Raw genomic sequence first — 9,209 nt, 5'->3', positions numbered from 1 at the left:
ATGTTGGCAGGCATTACAAAGAGTGAGAAACTTAAACAGTGATAAGGTGCCTTTACATTTGTAGGTATGTGAAATTAGTGTTATTTATTACCTGACATCTAATCTGCAAACATCCATATTATCTCCAGTTTCCTAGTTTTGTTAAATGTGACACCGCAGAATTAGTGGAGAAAAGATAAAGAGCTGTTTTATAGTGGGGCTGTAAAACCTTTGTGTCTTCTGTGACCCAGTATTAGAAACAGCAAAAACACAACTACAGCCAACACCAAAGCTTTTTCATTCTTCCTTTTGCATTATTCAGACCCCCAAAACCTCCCAAAACTCAGGCAGCTATTATTTTAAAGCTGAAACATTCTATTCACTTTCTGAATATCTGTGGTACAGCTGAGTGCTGCTGGTTGGTACATATTTTTTAAAGATTGGACAAAAATCTAAGTTACCTGTGTTTGTGTAATTCCCATAAATCAAGGTTTAATTATTCTTGTATTTGAAAATTACAAATGTGAAATGCTTGAAAGCATTTAGTATAAATCAAGTGGTAGACGATCAATAAGATCTATTTAGCCCATGACAGATAGAGAACACTAAGGTTCCCCTCAGAGTTTTCTCTCTACTTGTTAGTGCTTCTCTCACGTATCTACTAGCTGTGCCAGCTAGAGGTGGAAAGTTTTGAAAGGCTTACAGTTTGGCTTGTGATCATTTTACGAACTTTCTATGCATTGTTTTTTCCTTTGTACTCAGCAATTTACCACAAAAGCAGTGTACTTAGGAAACCTTTGTATCTTATCATATTGATCTGCTTTGCACTGTTACCTGCTTCCTTCCATCCTCTCTGTCGTATTTTCAGTAGTAGCTAATCCCATTCCTTGAATGCAGAACTAGGCCAGTTATTTTTTCAAGCAGAAGATGATGTCAGGTTGATTTGACAAATGGATAACTGAACTGGGGACTGTTCTCGATGCGAATGCCTATTGGATGCAGCTGGGTTTACACTGGACAATTGCCATATTCCCTCCTGGAGATCCTTCTGTCTCCTTAATCCCCTGCACTCAATTACGGAACTGCAACCCAGCATCTGCTAAACTAAACAGCAAGAGCAGAAACCTTTTCCTAAAACAGCCTGTCAAATTGGCATGTTTAACAAGCTACACAGAAAAATCCTGCCTGACTTATGCCATAGTGATCAGCGGAGCAAAAATGAGTGGGTGAGCAGGATTAGCAATGGTGCTTTAAAAAAATATTTTAACGTATCTTGATCTAGGGTTTGTACCTGGTTTGTGCGTTTGCTTTTCTTTTCTTCTAAAAGAGTCAAAGTACCCAGGCAAAAGTGTAAAACCTTTCTGCAAACTGACAGCTACTTGTGTTACATTTTAGCATGCCCTGGAATAGTCTTTGATCCTGTTCTTCTACTGACTTGATTTTAAATGCTGAGATCACTAAGACAATAACGCTCAGGGTTTTATGTAGGTATTTGTGTTCTCAAAAATGTCATCAAAAAGCAAATGCTTTTGCTCAAGGAGGGTCAAAAGAAATACAGATCAAACCCTACAGTTTGATTGCAGTTTAGAGCTCTGGAATACTGCCAAGTCAGTCCGAGAACCATGTATTGCATCCTTCCCTATTTTGTAAATTGTAAGTCACTCAGCAGATGTTAGAATTCACAGCTGTAGTTACAAGGTAACGCCAAGGTAAGGTGCAATATTCTTGGCTTTTCACATTTTTAAGTAACATCTATACCCTTGATCTTTTCAAACTAATGAAAGAAAACTTTACTGGTTTTATAGTTCATTTATGTGATATTAATAACAATGACTTAATCAAGAATTATATTATGTATCCATTAATTTCTGATATATGTCTGCTTTCAGCAGCTAGGTATTTTAAAGTGATAGCTATGAAAGATGATCCTATTAAATCTGTTCTGTACAAATTCTGACACGCATACACCTTTGCTTTTGCACAAAACTATGATGTGTGGGTTTTTTATTGATTCTAGGAGACCTGATGGCAACAGAACCGACAAAGAGTCACAGGACTGTATGAGTGTAAGCCTAGCAGGAATAGGTGAGCTACGCAAAAAAAAAGGTGAGTAAACATTCCAGGATCTCCGTGGTGGAAGCAGCATTGCTGGCCCATGAGTTGCACAGCTTCGCAGGGGAATGTTAAGAAAGTCAATCGCTGGTGGCCATTTCCTGCCAGCAGTTTTTATGTAAACTTTCCACACCTTTCAATGGGGATTCCTGTGTGGGACTAATGGCATGATATTCCCCTCTGTCATTTCTCTGTCAGAAAGAATGAAAGATGACACCCGTAACCAAAGGTAAACACTTCAGATCAAAACCTGCTAAACCCAAAGTCTGTGTCAGAATCTTTTGTGTTGTTGGCATTTAATATGGACATTGGTTATAGAGTATTATGGCAAAGTAGTAAAATATATTGGACAAATTTGGATAAAACATGAGCTTGACTTGATGAAAATTAGAAGATCTTTCAGGATTGCTGCTTTTATTTCAGATCTGAAGAAGGGCCATAAAGGCCTATAAAGTTTGGGGTTTTTTTCCAAATATATCAGTTAGTCTAATAAAAATATTATCTTTTTGACCAAGCCTTGCCTCATACAAGATTTCAGCATCTACAGTACTGGTGTTCGGGCCTTTTCTTTCTTCACCAAAGTCAGAGGTTTGACAAAAGCACACATATGTATGTCAGACATAATTTTTTAACCTAAGATTACATTTAGAAAATCACAAAAAAGTAAGATGACGTTAAAATTAGAAGAATGAGTCTGCAAAACTCTAGTTACGGAGCATTTAGAAATGTCTGAGTTAAGACAGCCCATAAAACCTGAAGGTGGATCCCTTGTAATGTACATGATAGCACAGACCACACAAGGGAAGATGCAGTCTTATCACAAAAAACATGGAGAAGCTGAGCTCTTACAGTCGGGGTGTCCCCTGTCTATGGAAAGGACAAATTGCAGGACAAGATCAGCTTAGGGCCTGCAGAGGGCATGGGTAGGAGTTTGGTCCCTGAGGGATGTCACAAGCACAAGCAGTTTGGCAACTACGAGCTGCTAAGTGATGGCATAGGCTCTGAAGAATCCTTGGCATATTTAGCTGCCATATGCTATCAAGTGCCTGCCACTGAGTACGTGTGAATTTATAATTATTTTTTGCTGGAGGTTTTTAGCTTGGATTTGGATCGGTTTTTCATAGGGATAACAAATGGCATTTGTCTGCTGCAAAGGTTACCTCTGATCAAGCACTTCTCTCCAGGGAAGGGAGAGAAGGGAAACAATCATAACGTTCTTTTTAAAAATATTATGCTTCCCTTAATCATCTGTTGAATAATCTGAACTGCTTTACAGAAATGTTTCTTAAACAAAGAGCCTCAGAGGGTCACGCTGAATCAAGAACGTCAACCTAGATGCATTCTAGGCAAATTAATGATATCTCATTAAGATACGGATTATACATTTATCAAAAGTGATTGTGTTTTATTCCTACAAAATAAAACTGCAATCAGAGTTTCACAAAAACAGAGGCCTGTCTGAAAATGATGTCTCAATCTTCTCCATAAGCCAAGAATTTTGTGGAAATATTTTTATCCACTTTCATAGTGTGTGGAGAACACGCTTTCTGACTCCAGGCAAGGTCATCTTCATACACTGGAAATAGTTGCTGGATGACTTAAAGCAGATTTTTCCTCTGCACAATAAGTAAGCTAGGTTTCCTTTTCTTCCTCCACGCTTGCTACGTAGAGGAGATGAAAGCGATAACCCCTTAGGAATTTCTCACAATTCACCTGTCCGTGGCACGTTTGCATTCCAGAGGAACTAGCACAATGAAACCTGTTGAAAAGTAATGAAACTTTGTTAAATAAAAATTCATATATTGAGGAGTTTTCGTCATTGCCAGTTTTCTGATAGTGCTGAGGGATGCCAACCAAGATCTGGGGGCATCTGGGGCAGGCACCCCACAAACAACAAATAAGCAGCACCCACGTGGAAGAGGTCAGTTTAAATCATTTCATACACATATGCCACTAATGCTGCTGTAATTGGCCTTCAAAGTATTGTTGCTAATGGTATCCACTTGATTGAGAACTGTTATTCATTAATAACTAAGCCACCGAGAGCAGGGCCCATGAAGCCACAGATTATGGTATGGTATGATGACAGTTTTCTAGTAATGGTATTCTGAGTTCGTCCCAAAAGGAATGAAGAGGGGAAAATAAAGGGGGCAGATATGATGGCTGAATCCATTCTCAACCTAGAATTTAAACACATGGGTCTTTTGTATATGAACATTTATGTAAGATCTGTAATTAACCTGTGTGAGACCGTGACTCTTGCAGTACCACCAATTGGATGGATCATCCAATTGATACTGGAACCATGAGAATTCTGTTCCTAGTGTTTTGCACACACAAAAGTGGTTCAGGTCAGTAGTTAACAACCTGTGAGGGTTTTTCAGAGTCCTGTATGAAGCAAGCTAGTCCGGGCCCTTCCCTTTCCTGTGGGTGTCTTTAGCCTTTAAGAGCAGCCTGCTAGTGACTTGCACATCCAACAGAACCAGAATGGAGCTTAAACAGTAAAAACTGTCTACTGTTCAAATTGCCAGGCCCAGTTTCAACAAGATGAGGACTCTGAAACAGCAGTTTTCAAAATTATACCCACTGTGTGCACAACAAGAGGGTTTCATTCTTCCACGCTATAAAAGCTGAACATTTTTGGCACGTGTTTTATTCATTTTAAAAAAGAAAACAAAAATTCAGAATGAGAATAGTTAAGCATAAGTGTATAGATAGAAATAAGCATGGGAATAAGACCACAATAAGCACTATAAAAAAGAAAAGCTGGTGCGAAGAAGAACTTGGGGAAGTTGTCTTGTGTATAAAGAGACCAACAAGGAGTGAATGCTCCCTCAAAGTGAGTGAATTGTTACACCCATGGACTCACTGCATGGACTGTAAAAGGCAGCCAACTCTCTAGGCCTGCAAGGCAGGAATCACCTAAAATGTAAAAAACCTAAAAAGTCTGGGTTTTGTTAGCAGAAATTTTCTGTAATGACAACTGAAAATGTATGTCCCTTTAAGTATCAGTGTGGATGGGTAATTTCCTCCTTTCTAACATGCTTTAGAAAGGCACATTCTAATAATCTAGTCCAACTCCTTTTTTAGAATACGAAAATCTTGCTTTATCATTTCAATTTTCTCCCATACTTTGATACTGCAAGATATTCTTTGTTTTCTCTACGTTTCCCCTTTGGTGTCCCCACTTTTGACTGTACAACCCCCCACACAGTCAAACACCCACACTCAAGATGCTTCAGCGCTAACCACACAGAAGGTGGCCTTGACCTGTGCACACGCTGCAGCCTGGCACGCACAGCTGGGCAGCTGCAATTACAGAAGTTTCCGGGTGAAGTGAACCCTCATGTGCAAACACATGTGTTTATATTGTAAATTCTTTGTGCAGAGGCTAGGTCTAACGAGAGGTTTGTAGAGTAACTCACACAACACTTTCCCAGTCTTGGCATGGACACTAGATACCAAATATACAGCAGCAGTCATGTCAATCAAAGTATTACTTTTTTTTTTTCCTTTTGATTTGGGTATTACTTTGCTTTGTTTTGTATGAAAATGTGTCCTCCTCATGCTTAAGGTCATTCACACTTTAAGCACAAAGTAAGTTTTCAGATAATTTATCAGGTACTCCAGTAATCAGTTAAAGTACCTAGGTTTAAATTTATAAAGTACTGTTTGTACTCAAATGTACTTAATAGCAGAGTAACACAGACACCTCACATTCTCTACACTCCACCTTGTCTAGAATAATTGAAATTATGTACATAAATTATATGTGAAGAAATTAGCTGATGATTAGCTTCACCAGCTCTTCCACATGATAGATAAGGTCAAATGAGCAGATCAGGAAACTTTCAGTGAAGTCCTTTTGACGTTAAAAGTACTCAACAAATTTAAATTCTTCTTGACATACAACTTGCTGCAACTATTTGATTGTTAGAAATGTCTCTTGGGTGTAGAAAGGATTCTTACTGCTAGACCAGTCGACTCAAACTACTGCTGTTCTTTAAATGTTCTTCAGTTATTTTGTTGTTGTTATCAGGGTAGAGTATACTACAGTTTACTTTAAATCGATTTAATCTAATTGAAGGCCAAAATTTCTAACCTCTCCTAGGTTCAATTCCATAAATACTGCACAGCTTGCTTACAGAACTATCTGGGGGCTTTTGGGAGGCATTTCAAGGGTAACTGGAATTGATCAGAATTTTCTACAGGACCTACAAGTATAGTTTTGAGATAATTAAAATACTCATTATTCATTATTACCCTTATATCAGTGATATCTGCTTTTAATTTCAACCCCTTTTTTACACAGTATTTCTGGTGAGGAATATAAATAGTACCTAATGATAACTACACGTACTAAGATTTGGTGTCACAACCGCAAATTTTCTTAATAATATATAGCATTCCTTCTCATTTATCGACAGTCCAGCAAGTATTAGACAGATACTACACTGCAGGTAGGCTTCTAAAAGAACTGCATTCGAGAAGCTAATCTTTGAGTAGAATAAGCAGAGACAAAACTTTTTTTGACTTGCGAAATGTAAGGACATGGCAAAACAAAGGTAGCACTGGTAAGGGATGAAAGAATTAAAATTAATATCCACAAAACTGTGATACCACTGTAGATAAGGACAATTTAAGATAGAGCTGGACCAACCCCTAAGCTAAAGGGAAAGGACACTAAAAAACTGAGAATATGTGATTCTTTAAAAACAAGCAGTCATATATGAATTACATTAAGTGTAAGTTTTTAAAGGCAGTATTTGCTATAGATATGTTACGTAATAACTACGGGAAACTTCCTTCTCAAGATAAGCAGATACTGTTCAAATGCATGATTGAGATATATTAGCAGAAAATTCTAATGCTTGGCTAAATGATAGATTACTGTTCAATTAAAAAAAAAAGGCAAAGAATGTAACATAATTCTATAGGTACTTCTCCAGTGTGATATCTACAGAATCAAAGCCAAAACTAACATAGAAACTGATAGTCCTGAAACAATTTTATTATGTGGCTGAACTAATTTAAACAATAATAATAGTCTAGCTTTTGATATAGCAAATACTTTGATTCCCCGTCAGACACTGTTGTGTATAAAAGACAGTCGATATGGCTGTGGAGAATGAATGTTAGAATGAAGGTTAAGCAAATGCCCTGTTAAGCTGGGCTCAGTCGGAAGCACTTGGGCAACTTTAGAGACTTAAACCCTTTGCTCAGCTACTATTCTGAATACACCAACTTACTGAGCCAGGTTTTTTTCTGTGGATATATACAAAGGTGTTTGTAGCTTTTGTTTCCATCTTGGATGGACGCAACAGTAAGAGCACCCTGGTTTGATGCCCAGTTTGTTACTACCTACCTTCAATTACAGTGCAGACAATTTAAGCAGTAAAGGGCAAACAAGCACGTTTGTAATAACAATCTGTAAGCTTTTTGTCAAGCGTACGATAGCAGATTCCAGAGGAAATGTGATATCTACTGTTAGTGGTGAATTTTGCTTTTATCCAGCTTTTCTGAAAGCACAGAGGGATGAAAATATGGTTCTTTCCTGGTTTGACATATCTCTTCACGTTCCAGGTGAGCGGTCTAACTACTGAGCTGTAAAGGGGTAACTTTCTGTCTCTCTGGGTCCCAATTATTTATGCAAAGTGGAGCAAGGAAAGAAACTCACCCGAGGATGCCCTACAGCCCAGGGGCAGGGCGTGCAGGGGTCCGTTTTCTTGGTATCTACTCCTCTGCTGGCTGGAGGACCCCTGTGCTTCCCCTCTGTTGTGCTGGCAGAGTAGTTTGTGGGGCCATGTGGTAGGCAGGATTAGGGTCCTGATCTGGGTTAAAATGATCCTTTTTCTCTTTTGAGGCGGAATTACTACTTTGATGCAATAAAGCCAAGCTGCATGAGATCTCTACAAGACCTGCTAATAAAGCTCTCACTGAAATCAACATCAGAATCAAGCACGGTATTTCAGAGGAGACGAGCTGTAACCAAGGTGAGTGCCTTGGAGAAAGCACCCATGTAGAGATAGCTTAGTCCCTGAAATTTATTTCATTTTCAGAACCAGAATGAGCTAAAAAAATGCAAATACTTTTTATATGGGTATAACTGCATTCATCAGTGCTTCTGGAGATGCAAAGGTGCCTGGGGCAGTCCTTTTTATACAATACTTGCAAGTTTGCATCTTTGCTGAGCATGAGTGATGAATGTATAACTGCAAATCCAGCTGCGTGGTTTGCACCTGCTCATCGCAGGTGAGTGGTGAAGACGCCTCTTTCCTCTCCTGCTGTCAGAGGAGGGAAATGTGTACATTTTAGTAATTTTGTTGGTATTCCAGCTATTGATACTCCAGTCTCTCGAACTCCCCTCAAAAAGCGGAGCTTTTCTGGAAGATACAAACGACCCCGGGGCAGGGCCTGTGCGGGGTGCGCTGTCAGGTACACCGTCGGGTCGAAGCGACCCCTCCATGTCCCACCATGGCCTCAGGCTCGCTCCCAGGCAGGGACCCACAGGAACGAGCAGCCAGCTCCCTCAGGGGCAGGCGACGCGCCTCAACACGAAGATTAAAGTTGAGAAATGCTAAATGCAACATAAAAATAACATTTCTCCTAGTGAAAATCTTTGTTTAGCTCGCGCCAGACGCCACGCGCATTGTTGAGCGGCTTTTTGTGGAGAGGGCAGGGCGGGGGAGCCGTCACTCCCAGGCGGGGGGGAGGCGCGGGTTGAACGCTTCCTGCCTGCCGCCGGAGGCCCAGCGGTGGCCTCACCGACCGTGGAAACAGGACGCCCGGCACGGGGTGGGGGAGGCAGGGACCGGCAGACGCGTCCGAGCCGCCTCCGGGGCCCGAGGCCTCTCCGTCCCCCTCACGGTCCCGCGCGGACCGGCCCACAGCGCCCCCTGGCGGCGCAGGCTGGGGAGCGCAGCGGCCTCGATCGGGAGTTCGGGGCTCGGCCGTTGCTGCCTGCCGCCGCTTGGAGTTGTGGCAGACAGCACGAGCCGCGCGCTGCTAGCCGCGGGGCGACGGCGCGCCGCCTCCGAAGCCGCTTGTCAGCGCCGCCGCGCATGCGCGCCGGGCACATTCCTCTGCTGCCCTGCGTGGCTGCCCCGGTGGAGCCGGGC

Source organism: Calonectris borealis, chromosome 3 (genome assembly GCF_964195595.1).
Source record: "Calonectris borealis chromosome 3, bCalBor7.hap1.2, whole genome shotgun sequence".
Classification (NCBI taxonomy): domain Eukaryota; kingdom Metazoa; phylum Chordata; class Aves; order Procellariiformes; family Procellariidae; genus Calonectris; species Calonectris borealis.
Note: the sequence above shows the minus strand (reverse complement) of the source record.